Source organism: Pieris brassicae, chromosome 7, assembly GCF_905147105.1.
Source record: "Pieris brassicae chromosome 7, ilPieBrab1.1, whole genome shotgun sequence".
NCBI lineage: Eukaryota > Metazoa > Arthropoda > Insecta > Lepidoptera > Pieridae > Pieris > Pieris brassicae.
The window spans coordinates 16,963,620-16,979,902 of record NC_059671.1 but is presented as its reverse complement, the minus strand read 5'-3'; the positions used below and the strand labels follow the sequence as shown (position 1 = coordinate 16,979,902).

General features: G+C 31.5%; 1 protein-coding gene across 9 annotated transcripts in view; it reads left to right on the top strand.

Annotated features, from left to right (window-relative positions):
• The first annotated feature begins 6,607 nt into the window (after positions 1-6,607).
• Positions 6,608-16,283, top strand: part of LOC123712094 — a 121,590-nt gene continuing 111,914 nt past the window's right edge. For 5 of the 9 annotated variants that reach the window (XM_045665043.1, XM_045665038.1, XM_045665042.1 and 2 more), the window contains exon 1: positions 6,608-7,071. The gene's annotated coding sequence lies outside the window, so the exon portion shown is untranslated. The remainder of the gene's footprint in view (positions 7,072-16,283) is intronic. The other 4 variants (XM_045665045.1, XM_045665040.1, XM_045665044.1 and 1 more) reach the window with 1 other exon arrangement.

The window sequence follows — 16,283 nt, the reverse complement described above, 5'->3', positions numbered from 1 at the left end:
AACGTAAGCCGCAGTAACAAAAATCTGTAAAAATCCTTTCGTATTAAAAATTGATGTTGATGGTGGATAATAAGACCCAAATTGGTCCTGAGATTGTGTAAGTTAACTCCTGATAAGTGTGAGCAAAACCTAAACTTGTCCTGGAAGTACCAGGCTGAACAAACTAAAAAGAGTGCATAATTAAAACAGATAAGCAGAAAAAATATATTAAAATACGTAGCGGAATAGGAAGTGTCGGCGAAGTCTCCAATTATGTTTTGAAAGTAACGAGCATATGCCGAGATCCATTCATTGCGTAAATCTTAAAGAGGCCGGGTCGTCTTCTTTCATGTTTTTTTTTCTTTACGTACATTTCAAGTTTTAACACGTTAATTAATTTAAAAATATTTCATTGAATTGGATTCGTTTTTCTCACTTTGTATAGCTATTCTCTGAATTGGTGACAACGAGTTTAAAAACTTTACTATTATTTATATGATTGCATAACAATTTGCGTCAGTTTTTATATAAGGTAGTGAGAATTTTATATTTACTCATCCTCAACCGTCATTGTTTCGTCGGTAATCAAACTCTGTGTGTTTCGACCACTAATCCGGGAGGATCAACTGTTATTACAGGTAATTTTATTTATATCTTCAAACCAAAGACAAATAAAAAAGGTTATCAAAGCTGCATTTTTCAGCTTGTCTATGTTATTACTTCACCTAGATCGCTTCGGGCTTGAGTTTACGATAGCTAAACGTGGTACTTACGGTTAAATTATATCTAGCAGCGCAGATTTTATGATACTATTATGGTCATATTTTCTGTTATATCAGCAACAAGCCAACCTGTTGACATTTTCTTTAAGGTTGTTTTATAACTAAGTAAAAAGTGTTTACAGATACAGAACTTTAGCGTTATTATGTATAGGATATACATAGACTCTATGATGTCAATGTCCGGATTATGATAATTTACCATCAAATATTGAATTATGTGAATATATGATTCTATGTTATAAGTACCCACCTAAATTAATTTAAGCTACCAAAACTTACGCAATTATTAAAAAAAAACAGTTGTATAAAAATAACTTTACGACACAACTTAAAGTAGGATAAACTTATATACTTATTAAATTTGTACATACTAACCTATAACTGTCACTAAAACATCTAAAAAAGGTATGCGTACGGCCTTTTGAGACAAAAGGATAAATTAAGAACTAAGCGTGATGGTTTCTCTTACAAAGAGAAAACCATTTATTGACGTGTGCGGCTTGTTGATAAAGGTTTTTTTGTAGTACCTTTTATTACGAAGGCTTCATTGATGGTTTAACATCTCCCCGAGCTTAAGTTAAATAGTCTTCCTTTAGCCCTTATTTACGAGTTACGACGTTGCTTAGGGGAAACTGTCCAGATAGACACCGATAATTTTTCCGCTACTAATAAAATAGGATACAATTAATTTTTGGCGGAGTTTTTAATACCAACTGGAATTCACTCTGAACAATGTAATTAGTAAATTTCACTAATAGGAAACATTCCTTTGTTTTGAACATTAACAAAAGTTTATTTTGTTTTTAAAATAGTCTCGCTATATCCGGATAAGAGCTGAAAACTTAACTGCACTTGTGCCGTTCATGTCAATTGTAGCGGAAAATCTCCAAATTGAATTAGGGTATTATTATTACAAAAGTACTTAAGAGTTCTTCTAACCAAATACCCATAGAAGACATTACGGACAAAGCTGTAGCGGAATACTAGTTTGAAATTTTATGATTCCGCTCCAGCATTGGGGCTTGGAGAATTAAACTTCTGAATAGGTTTAAGATGAATGAAAGCGGAGTACAATGGAACAACAGTTAAGAAACAAGTTATTTTTGTTGAATAAATGCAAACAACGATTTACCTGCATGTTTTGATATACGACGCTTTGTTTAAGGTCTATATTGTATTATTTTTCAATGACAACTTTTAATTTTACACCTATTTACAAAGAATGAACTTCGCTTGGACCTGACTGTTTTATGTAAGTTCTGAACAATTTTTTTTATTATTTCTGATCTGTACTCATTACACATGATATCCACGTAAACAATCATAATTCATCATTGATGCATGGTGGAAGCTGCAATATTGTTTCTTGTTTAAATCTAGCCCCTTAGGCATGCAGAGGACTTTTCCTTTAATATAAATCAATAAATAAACCAGCAACTAATAACGCATTGAATAAACGTGACTAATCAAGCTGTGGTAGCTGTTTTCATAACACAATTTCAGAATAATTTAATCATAATTATACAACATCTTAGGTAATTTTTGATTTTACGCGTTGTAAAGATTAAAATTGTTTATGTTTGCGAAATCTTACGAATACACGATCTGAACGTGCTTTATCTGTGTGTAATATGTGTCACCTTTGTTACATATTATGAGTATGACATTATTATAATAATGTATAAATCAATAGATTAACAGTGAATACTTTTATTTTAATAATTGCCTGACATTATGACCTATAGCTATTGTCGGTAAATGGCGTATCTAAACATTTTTTTTTAATTAAAGATTGACATGATGCGTTGAGATTCAGTTTAATACTACAGATTATAAATATTTATTTTCAGTATTTTGCAAAGTTTAGTAGGCTCGATATTCTAAATACTTGTAAATCTTATTAATATTCGTCGTATTAGGAACTTAACAATCACGGATTTCTCTAAATAAAGGCATCATACAAAAACTATTTTTTTTAATAGAGGGCTAAACGTGCCTACGGTACGCCCAAAAAGGGCAGTCATCGCAAACCACGGATACCCATTTTTATATTTTATTCCCTATGAGGCTTTTTTTTAAAATAATCTATTTTATATTTAGATATCTTCCAAGGTAGTTGTTCAATAAGGGTAAGAATCAAATTTAGAACATAGCGCGAGTCCTACATATCTAAAACATAATAGACTGATCGGGCGTCGCAGAGCAATATAAATGTGGTGTATAAAAAAATGGGAAACATATTCATATAGGAGACAAATACAGGTATACCAATATATTCTACAAAAGTAAAATAATACAACCGTCGCAATCAAAAGGGACATCCGTATACACATGTTAGTGTAGACGTCTCAGTCCCGTCTGCACAGGAAATGGTCTACAGATGAGATGAGAGCTGGCGATCTGTTTGCATAGAATTAATGACGTTTAATTAGAAGATTATTTAATGTTTGTCTAGATAACCAATGCCACACCGGTAAACTAGATATAACATAAACTTCCGCGCGCTCTAAATGTTTGGTGAAAATTGTAATTCACTTATATATATTATATTATATTATATTATATTATATTATATTATATTATATTATATTATATTATATTATATTATATTATATTATATTATATTATATTATATTATATTATATTATATTATATTATATTATATTATATTATATTATATTATATTATATTATATTATATTATATTATATTATATTATATTATATACTTTAGATAATTTATTTGATTTAAAATTACGAAAATGCACATCGGTAAACCCTTTTCCAATATCTCGACATATTTTGTATGTCAATTGAATTTTGACGTACGGAAGCCTCTTTTCTGGACCTTGGCCTTAATGCCTGAATCTTTTTATCACATAATTGTTAGAAGGTAACATCATACGATTTAAAATCACAAATGGATGCTAATAAGAACCAGAGATGTGCTTGTAACGAGCTTAGTGCTCTAATCACGTAATCACTCTGTTAGATATGCAATAACAAGTGATGCCTATGTTGACATATTAATTTAAGACTTAGGGTGGCTGTGCGCTTAACAAGCACTAACTTCTACTTGTCTATGATAAACGTATGGTTACGGAACAAAATTTTAATATTTAATCTATAGTGTTTTTACAAAAATTGTCTTTGGTATGTAGTTAATTCGGATTTATAAAATGTATTTTGCGCCTTATAAATTTGTGTTTATATCTGATTAGGTGGAGTTTTGTTAGTACATATAAACATTAGCAAATTTTACTATCTATTATTTCTTCTCTCTTTATATATATCCAGGTGGTGTTAACAAAAACACTGTATACAGTGCACAAAGTCCTTTGACTCAATGAAACGCTTGTTTCACTATGCCTTTTTTTATAGAAGAAGGGGCAAACGGGCAGGAAGCTCACCTGATGTTAAGTGATACCGCCGTCCACGGTCACTCTCAATGCCAGAGGGCTCGCGAGTGCGTTGCCGGCCTTATATTATTATTCCATTATTCCAGACGAAACAATATTTGTTCTGATTTGCAATGAAGGCTGATCAAATTTTTTGTTTCAAATAATATTTGCGGCACTAAATTAACATTATATATAATCTGAGCTTATACGCTTACGAAATATATATGATAATGTCAATGTATAAGTAAAAATTAATATGTAATATGTTCAAGTATAGTCTGTATCTTAAATTACATAAACCGGAAATACACACTCATAACTTCATTAAGCGTAACATATTAATTGCCTTTGGAGAGACGTATATGTTTCGGCTAAATATAATATACATCAAAGTTCCTGGCTGGTTAAAAATAAGAGAACAGTTCATGTTGTATTTAGAAATATTTATTTTTAAAATTTCTTATAATTTTAAAACTGCTCTACAATTTTTAATAAATTATTCCATTTTTAGGGACTTTTAGTTACACTCGCTTTGGGATACTGAACTATGTAAATTATATAAATTGTTTTTGCAATAATACATTTTATATTTATTATAATATATTTTTGTCTTTAATTTTTACTATAATGTCATTGCCCTAAACTTCCTTCGATTTTTTTTTCAAATACTCTGTAAGTGTCATGTGTAAATGGTCTGTTTTATCTTTATTTCCTTTCTAGATATAACCATACACTATAGTCAAATGTATATCAACGTCAATTCCTTACTTCCACCGTAACAAATAATTCCTAAACTGTATTTATAAACATCGCTATTTCTAAAAGCACACTGTGGGAAACGCGCGGTAATTCGCCTCTTATAAGCTAATGACTGAGCCGGTGAGTGGTCGTTTCTTGGAACCGAGGTTAGTAGGCTACCCTGAGATGGTATACATCGCTACCTGTCTTCTACAGGTCTACCTGGCTATTCGTTACCTTAATTACTACACCCTTAACTGTTTTATTTAAGACATTATTGTAATGAACATCTTATGTAGAGACACGACTGGCATGGATTGTTTTATGGTATCAGTATCATAATTTATTACCAGTGATTCCAATATATATGGACAAACTGGTTCGATACCTAGTGAAACAACAATTGTTTTGCGTTGGTAGAAAAGGTTAATCACAGATATCAAAATAGAGTTTAAAAGTACTTCCTAAAGTGTAGATACATAGTTTTAAGTTTTTACATTGATCAGGAAAATTTTTCGCTTGCCACTGCGTGTTAAAGTGGTGTATGTATAGATCTCAATAAATGAATTTACTAGGATCTGGGTTGTATCCCTAAGGAACATTGATAAATTCATGGGGTCAAGGTTAAAGTTTATTGCTGGGACAAAAGTGACTAATCAGATATTAAGCATTATCGTATGTTTAAGATGAATTAATTTATAGTTTTAATTGTAAAATGGACTTAATTTAGAAATATATTTTGACGTCTAGTAACAGTTAAATTTAGAAATATACAAAATGTATATATGTACAATAAATGAAATGAAGTATTAATAAATAAAAACAAATATTTGGGATCACCAATTGGACTTTGTCGAGGCGCGAGGCGTCATTTCTGTTTTATGTTAAATTTGTAAACAAATAATAAAGTATCATATTCTATTATGTATATAAAATAAAAACTTAAGTTTATTATTAATTTGGGTTCTAAAAAAACACCACATGTATTAACACACACACCCTAAGTTCTGTTTACGATGGTTACATTCCCGTCACTTCTGTCCGTGACATTATTGAGTAGCTCTACACTTCACTCAATGTACATTGTACATAAGTTCATCCTTTTATTTGGCGTACATTTTGCTTTTTATGCAATGTGACGTCTTAAAATGAGCTCATCAACAATTAAGTAATCTATACACATTCAGCACAGTCAAACTGAGAATAATTGAAAGTTTATAAAATTTGACTTGCATAGATTCATACGTGCCTAATATTTTAAATATATTCATTAGATATTTTGATGCAAAAGCTGATGCTGAGACCTATAAATAATTGTAGCGTCAATGAATTATTATTAATAAAAAATATTTATCGTATATACACTTTTTTTTTCTATCTCTAGGCTGTTCAATCATCTTAGCTTTAGTATCTTGAACAGAACGAATAACTAACGATACTGGAAAAAAGGAAAATCATAGTTGATTAGTTAACTGAAACGTCATCAATCATCCCGTAGTCGGAAACGGATGCAATATGTATGTTTATATTTCAGTGAAATGCGTATCCCATAATGTTTATTTTCATTTTTATTTGATGCTGCTTGTGATTGTTTTCGTTTTAAAGCGTCGAGTGCGGAGTGGCGCGCGCACCAAACAGCAGGCATTGGAGGTGACGCGGCGCGGGGTCCTCGCCGAACAAGCCGCTAGCCATACGCTCCGTGGCGCCTTCATCGTTCAGTCATCGTATTACCGTGGGGAAGGAGTGTTGTTATTACGTTTCGTAGTCCGCTAACACCGCATTATTTATTATATTTACATGTCTGACACCGCATATCCTTTGAACTGTAATAGACTATTTGCAGTTAGTTTAAGAAACCAGCTTTGAATTTGTGATTGTTGTCACATGACAGTGCGCGTGTTGTGCTCTATCGATATAACCTGTACAACTTCAAGGGCACGGGCAACTTTGTGCTTTGGATGCGGTGCTCAAGAAGCTGTTCTAGGGATTTTAGCCTTGCCTTTTGTAAGATGTAAGTGGGCGTATTCGAAAGTTTGAAAATCGATCGGGTGACGTGCGTGCGTGGGATTACGTTTACGTAATCTTTGTTTACCTTGGGAATTTGCACTGTGTTGATTACCGAGTCCTTTATCACAACATCTCTGGCGATTGCAGACACAACACAATACGGTCGGTAAGTAGTTAAATGTTCTCAACTCTTCGCATCCTTACTAATTTTTTATATTATTTTAACTAATAATTACTTTGAGTTTTATAAGTTTGAGGAAAGAAATGTTCTTAAATTTAAACTACTTTTTATTTGTAGAAATGTTTAATTATCAAATTATGATTGCTGTATAACTTAACTGGTCGACAGTACTTTGTTATTTGTTGCAGTGTTTAGTGTACGAGTATAAAAGTTTACACACCTACTATATAAGTATTTTTGCGATTACTATTTGTCAGGAAAATAAATCGTAAAATTTGGTTCCGCTTAATGTATGAGCTTTTCAATACCTGTTTTATTAAAATAACCAGCTTTCATAGAACCAATAATTTTTGCTTTGTAATTGACGTCTGCAGCTTTGCACGTTTATAAAAATAACACTACATTTGTTACCAAGGAGTTGCAGGTTTTAAAGTCACGAACCCCATTTTACGGCGAGTAAATTGGCTGTTTTTTATGGTTATATTGTAGAATCGAGTCGGCCGGTTTTGCATAATAGGCTGCGTGTGAGAAAGGAATAAAATTTAGACGAGTTTCTTTATGTCACGAATCACATATCGCCCTTAGGGTTTTTGTCAATATTAGGGGGTTATGGGTACCTATGGCGAACAAGGTAGGAACTAGCCGTTCTTTCAGGCGAAGCATTCATATTTCATGAGCACCAGTCTGAGGTACAATGGCGTCGCGATGAGGTCGTTGGACGAACACAGCTTTAAACTTTCATTTCTCGCATGCACTTTTTTCTATGTGCGCTTGTATTTATGCGTAAAAACGCCGACATAGATACATATTTAGTACTTCTAAAATCTTTAGGATTTAAAAATATATTATTATAAAATACTATAAATATAACTGGTTTGAAAACTTGTGGTAAACAGAAAATGTATGTTTTAGACGCATATGAAATTTTGTTGTATTAGTTACCTTCATGCTTAAAGCCCACTATGACTATTAAAAAAAGCTTTGTGGTGAAATTTACATAATATGGTTGATAAATAAATAAATCCTGGTTATGTGTCAAGAATCTAAATAGCTCTTCGGAATCTCAGCCGTCTCTTGGGAAATTAAACTGAATTAGCTACGAATATGTAGATATCCTCTCTGTATTATTAAATGTAACACATGTTCACCGGAAAATACAAGCGCTTAAAGTACTCAGATAAATTCCTGCTTCTAGTACTTCTAAATCTATTAACTTACGATAATTCGTATGGAGAGGATTACCTCTTCTAAGAAGATTCTCCTTACTATACGTAAAGTATAAAAACTGTCAAAGTCCATTCTTGCTTCCACCATATTGGAAATGTACTTATGAGACAAATTTACGGTTTTTCTTCTAGATTCATAGAGTAGCAATAAATCCTTAATACAAAATCATATTGCCTATTATCTAGAATCATTTTTATATATAAATAATATAAAAATATGTAACTACTATTTAAAGAAGCACTGCCACAGGGACCAAACTTTTTGCATTTATTTTAATTTTATTTTTATTAATTTTTACAAATTTTTATAATGTCTATGATACAAAAGAAAATTGTAAATACTGTATATTCTAATTTGTTAATCATGGTTTGTTTAAATATTTTTACTGTCCGTAAATTTTATGTATTTGTTAATCAATAAGGAAAGATTATAATAATTGCAAAACGAAATGTATAAATCTGATACACAATTTCTCTTCATAATGAAACGTAAGCGAAGTCTATAAATCTAACAGATTCGGATAACTGATAAATTATAGACGCTGTTAAGACAATTGGTAAAGTGAAAGTTGTAACTGAGCCTTCAATTTGGTTCAAATAAAAACGGTGTTTGTAAACAAATCTGAACTCGATGTCATCAATACATTAAGCCATGAGTCACAATGATGCCATCATACGAGGACACGACATTCAACTACGCAGCGCGGGAGATATACTATTTTTATTACGACGTACTGTATCTTATTAAGTATTTCTTGGCTATGCTTTTTAGGGTGCGTTTGTCAAAATTTAATAAAAAATATAATGTATTTAGTATTGTCTTTTGTTAAAATAGCTTTTATATTGCGTACTTTTCAGTGTGCGTGGTCATGGTGACTGAAGACGAAAGGACAGGTAAAGGTAACTTAATGTACACTTTTTAGTAAAAATTATGAATCCTACTAAATTTACATTAAACTACTGCCAGATCTCAAATCAAGGGCATAGAACGAATGTGAGCTGGCAATAAACAGTCCGTCACTCTTTTAAATGGCCACCTTTTTCAACAAAATGTTTGTATTGAAAGCAACAATTATGTATTAATATGTAATTCTATTTTTTCATTAACGTGTCTCGACCCAAACATACAGAAAAATAGACAATATTCTTGCAAAAGTAAAGCGTCTGTTTAGAAAATTGTTTTGATTGACTTGACGTGACTTAACTTGCTACATCATTGATAAATTCACTTTATAGAAATAAAAATTTACAATCATAGTAACGATCGTTATACGCATGAAGGACGCATTGCAAGTGCAGCTCGAATAGGTACGCAAAATCGTCTCGCGTTTCATGCAGGTTTTTATTTCAAAGTCGATAGGGAGTAGGGACCTTTCACGTAGTAATGTACTCCAACAGCCATATTGCGTAAGTTCCTGGGTAATGTATGAATGCACTACTTATCTGCGTCGCACATTAGCACTCTCGAGGGACGACAATACCTTCCCACTTCGTACGTGTAATGAACAGTATAAACACGCTAACTTTATTATAAAACCCACTATGAGGAAGTTGGGTTTTGAGTAGTTTAAATATAAATGAGGTGGGAAGGGAACGACGTGTAATGAAGGAATACTCAGTGACTACCATTACTTATATATTTTAGGATTGTCTTATTCGGGTGGAATAAATTAAATCCAATATTGGCGAAAATATTCCGTATAAATCCAATTTAGCTTTTAAGTAAAAATAGTTTTTAGCTTCCCACACATTTAATGGTTATATTGGCCTTTATTATGTCATCGCTAATAAATCCTTTAACACGGAACTTTAAAAATAATAATGATTTGATACAACATAAAGTTTACATTTTGAAGGTCCTTAATATTTTAATGACACATCATATGTTGAGAAGAAAAGTATATCTTACAAGCATTCTTTAGATTCGATTTTTGCTTGTGCTTATTTTAACAAACAGTATTAGTGTGAAATAAAATCATATAACATATTTGAAGATTACATGAAACGATAAATTTTGAATTATACAGCAGCTTGGCGAATTCTGCAACGTGTTTTGACATTGACAAGAGAAGATGACACTTCAATAAAGGTTACAAAACGTAGCTTGAGATTGTGGTTAACCATTAAGTGCTGACCTATACTTAGGCAATCATGTGTAAAAAATAAGTTAGTACTATTGTTTGAATTATGAGTTATGTCTTCTACATTCTTGATATTATTAAATAATAGTGAATGTGTATGCAACCCGCGTATAATAGCTAATGATTTTGGTATGAATTCGCAAACATTACCATCGGAATATTACATTGAAATATTTGCTCTGAATACGCAATGGAATAATTCTGCTGACGTATAAATCTCATTATTTATGGCTCAGGGGGTCTGTTTCCTTTAATACTCTCCAAATGTTTTCTATATAAGCGATATTCTATAATCGTAAACCAATATTTCAGAACAAAATTGAATTAACTTTTTTATTAGGTATAACTCAATTACATCACAATAAAAAGTCCTTAAGATCTCCTAGGGATTTATGTTTTGCTAATATATCGTGATTACGATAACATTAACAATTTCCCTTTGGGAATGCGTTCGAGCCATCAATTAATTAATTTTATATACGTTTCAAAGTTTTTCTATATAGAAAACATTTGTACATATATAAAAAAGTGATACTTTTGATGCAATGTTATGATAGCTTCAGTTACAAATTATTACAAACAGTATTTCGGATGTAGAACGCGTTACTTGACCTACCTTATCTAGCCTTTAGGCTGAAAATTATCAGCTAAACAAGACTACAAAATTTGTATGCATTGCATCTTGTCAATTGTAGTACTTTATTAGTCCTGTATAGATTTCGCTAGTTCCCATTTGGTATATGAAATTGCATGTGGGGAAAACTGGGGCCGTTTTATTCCTCGTTTCTATTAAGGATATATATGATTATGTGCCTTATACACGTGGTTGGTTCGTTGGACACGAGATTAAAAGAGACAAACTCTATTAATTTAAGTGAACAAAGTCGTATTTAAGTGAACGTATTGCATTAGTTCGGTTAAGTGATCTATAAATTGAATTAATCAAAGATCTCAGCTATAATTAGTTCATGTACTGTTCCTAGTGCAGGTAATCGAGGTCGAGGCAAGACTTATTACTCTCATTAATGCTTGGCTCTTGGACCTCGCGGGTATCGGATTGCGGTTCATTGCGGAACACAAGTTCATTTGTTTTACTTCAGAAAATATATATGTTGTATTAGTAACGTTAAGTCTCAGATATGAATGAAATCGTGATTATTTAATACAATTTCTAACAAATTTTAAAAATAAGCTATTAATTAATCATTGGCGCTACAACCTTTTGAGGTCTGGGCTTCAGATTTCTGTATTCCACATTTCAGCCTCCTGTGCTCCTCAAGCGATTATTTAATATACAGATAGAAAGTTCACTAGTTCGAGCCGGAGATCGAACCTACGTCATGAGAGTCGCACGCTGAAGCCACTAGGCCAACACTACTTTGATCTGACTTTAAAGATGGGTGGTAGTGTCTTCTTTTGAATGTGTTTGTATTGGCTTAAATATAATAAAAAAATTTGTATAGTAGATACTGTATTAGTTGTTTATACATAATAGTAACACATAAATGCTATCTATATAAGTCATGTTAATTATGTAATTGTTGTTTCAATCATCTAGAAAATTATTCAGTTAAATATATTCGTCTTAGCAGCAGACAGTAAATGCATAATTGCATGCAGCAAATTGAACACGTATACACCAAAAAGTTACTTAACAATTATATAATTATATTCAGAATTAACACGAATACATTTATTTTGAAGTAGACAAACCGGAAACGTCAAGTGCAGCCAAGCGAGTACACTTCAAGGTCGCACATGTCTTTATCTGTTTTATCAATTTAAAAAGAAATTTAAGTGTTTTTCAATTGCTTTTTATAATGTATGGAAGCACGTCATTAACTGTAGCATAAGGCTTAGTGGTTAACACATACCATTATGTGTACCTACCTGAAGTAGGTAAAAACTGTTAAAGAGATTGCGAGAATTAAAACAATAAAGATACTGTTACTATTCAGAACTTTGAGTGTAGAAATTAAAATAGGCGATTTTTACGTAATATAAGAAAATATTTTAAGGTATTAAATTTATTGGTAGGTTTTATATATAATTTAAAATAAGTTCATTACTAAGTATCAGCGCCGGTACTCAATAACTTCCAGCGATCCTGACTTTAATGTTATTTTTTTAACACGATCATATTACATATGAAATTACATACAAAATCTATGGCTATGACTATTCGGAGTTACATAATACCTGTGTTGTATGTCCTTACCCGCCCTCAGTCAGTAATACGATTACATGACTCCATTGTAGATAGTTTCCTTACGTGATAATGAAAATTTAGCATTTACTTACACGCAAAATAAATTATTTCCAATTATGATTACGTGATGATCTAAGAATGGAATTGTAAAATGAGCATAGATAATAGAAATAAACTTTTTGTACTGATGTAACGATTTTGAAAGAAAAATGAAATATTAGTCTATGGTTATGACAGTTGCGTGACTATGGCCGATTGCAGTGATTTCTCCAATTGTGTTAAAACTTCAGAAAATGTAATCACAGCGATTTGTGTTTTGTAATGTTTATAGCAATAAGATAAAATATTTAATATAATATTGTGTACTTAATGAAACTCATAAAATTTGAATATGAGATCACAGGAGATCTTTGTTGTGATAAATGTCTTCATATAAATCTACGGACGCATACGATTTGCATCAATGACGTAATCTTTTTATTAGTGAAAAACCAATTTTCTGGCCAGAATGAACGAATTAATCCCAAAATTAAAAAAAAACGATTTACGTGAGTATTTTTAACACGAACTGAAGTTTATTTATTAAGGTTTATGAAGGTTTTGTTGAAACTATGCAGCCCTGACATATATCTACGTTCGATCCTGGGAAAAAAAGGAAATTGGCACATGCTTATATCAAATGTTCTGTATCGATTATAATCTATTAAAATTATTTAATAGATGTATATAGGATTGTGTGCCCTTGGTATCCTGAAAACTGTTAGATTTAGATCCACCGTAATTGAAATCGTATTTTTAACTGACTTTTAATTACTTTCGTAGCATTCGATTTTGCTTCACAAAAAATTCAATATCCTAGGTCATTTGGTTCTGATGCAGTCAGGATAACGATTGCGAGTAAAGTTTTTATGAGAGCTAGTCAATAATAGTTTCATCATGTAATCGAGTTTAACAAAACAAATCGGTCCTATTTAAAAAAAGTCGTAAATAAAATGATTTGATTTAGTATATTTTACAGAAACTACTACTCCGGGTTAAGAAAACAAAAGACAAAATACAATATTAAAACACTTTGTAATATAAACTTTTTCAGTATGAATACCAAAGTGTGAAACTTATTTCTCCGTGAAACCATTATTTATCATTACTCTAAGTAACCACGTACCTTCAACATGTGGAGTAACATAATATGTAAAAGTATATACACAAGTTTTTACAGTTATCGTGTTATCGTTGTAAGACACGTGGGCCAAGTGTGCAGACTGCATACATTGTCTCCTAGTACCTTTTTTGCCTTCGAAAAAGACATAGCGAATATATTATCCTCTTTTTATGAGTATGTATTATTGTACGATATATTATATCCCAGATAAATTTAATATTGCATTAAGATAATCATTTTTCTTCACTTTAAAGTTAAAATAAAATGAAATAAATTACAACGCAACGCGTTCTATAAAAAATTAGGCCGTAACTTCGGGAACCTTAAATTTGCAAGTTAATTTTGAATTTAGATACTGTTAATGCATTAGCTCTCTATAAATACAAAATATAGAACCCCATCAACATTTTTACTTCGCATTCCTAATAGTTCCCTATTGATATCAATAGCATTCAAAGATTTTAATCTGAATCGTTTCGTATGTGGCGATTAGATATTTCATTACATTTTGTTTTCTATTGGGCCCTCTCTAAGATTACAAGGAGATGTAGATAAAAGCAGGATTATGACCCTTATTTCCACTTAGTGACCCTCTCTAGTCCCCTCTGGTATTGGACTGGAAATCTTTAAGGCCCACAGCCTCTGAATTTGTGAATGAAATGAAATCTTACTGAATTTGGACATGTTACGTAGGGTGTACGTATAAAATGGGAATAATAATAATTAAATCTCTTTTCATATTACATATTTTAATAGTTTATAATTTGATAGGGTACATTGTTAGAAGGTGTTTTAAGATTTATTTCCAGGTTGACATAAATTCAAGCATCTTGATTTCATTTGTGTTCAAGAAATAACAGTTTTACCGTACGCCGTGTAGTCAGGAAGTCGTTATGGTCTTGTTTTAGTTTAGATTTCTTAATAAATCTTCAAAGCCGGTCACGGCGACATTCAGAGCGTTGAGTATCAAGTTATAGTATCGATGAAGTGATCTCGGCTCAGTCGGCCCACATTTTACGCCTTATTGTCAATTCAATTTAATTTTTTACTAAGCGCCGCTTCTAAAATTGAATTTTGTCTATATTACGCTTTTTACTTTTATAAAAAGTTTTTGTTTCGTTGAATGATTATATATAAATAACATAAGGATTAGTAGCCGGACTTAGTTTAGGGTTTACTTATATTATCACTAATTAGCTTGGCCCTCCGTCCCTCCACAAAGGCTTCCTCCAAAAGTCTCCATGTTAATCTGTCGTTTGCTATACAATTCTACCCCGGCCACCCTTCTTATGTTGTCCTTGCAACGCCTCACCTGTCTTTTTTTCTTTTCCCATCTAATGATGGTACCACTTTGTTACATTATTCAATTTTCCCCTACTTTTTCTTGTCATGTGTTCCACCCATTTCCATACACATAAAAAAAGATTAACACACTGAACAAACGGAGAAAAAAATCTAACTAACCTATAGTATAACTGTTTACATAATATGTAAAATAGCCATAAATTATGTTGTGCGTGACACTTACTTGACACAAGCGTTAATTAGACGAAATTAATTCCAAATGCAAGTGGGATACAATAAAACTGTCAGTACAAACAGTATGCATTGAGAATGAACTTATAATGTTTCATATTTTCTCAGGCTTTCATCTAAAACTAAACATTCTCTCTTAATCGTCAAAGCCTTCTCTAATCGTCATATATGTATTAAATATATCTTTGAATATGTTCACAGAATTCAACAAGTGACGTTTAAAATGTAGTATTTAATTTTAAAAGTTGCTTAATTTAAAAAGCAGTCAGACTTTAATGTATTTTGTTAGGTTACATTTACTACTGTCGTAACAAAGTTGTTTCATATATATCGTTAGCTAAATCTAGTTTAACGATCTGTCAAACATCTAAATATAAACCGAATGGGGTTACAGATTCAGTTTACGTAAACATGAAATTTTTAGTGCGTGGCCAATATATCACATTCGTCTTTAATGTATATTATTGAAAGTCTCAATCTTTTGTCACACATGTGTCCAGTATCGTAGTGAATTGTATTTGTTTTAATTTGAGTACTGTATATAAGTTGTAAATCATATAAAACGTTTTATTGCTAAATTTATTATTGCGTTTTTCAGTTGAGTTGAGTAGAAAATATTTCTAAACATCATTGATATTAAACAAAACCAGATATCATTTATTCATATTGGAAACATAATGTACACTTTTGTCATTCTTGTCTTGTCAGATTGTAAGTCAAAAGATCCAGTTTTCTAACCAATTATAATAATAATAATAATAATGGCGTAGAACGGAGAAGAACTGGCGATAAACTGTCCGTCACTATTTTAAATCGCCAAGGTTTTTCTACAAAATGTACCTGCAACCATTACATCATGCTCATCACATGTTAAAGTAGTTAACTATTGTAATTAAATGAACAATGAATGCATAAATATGGAA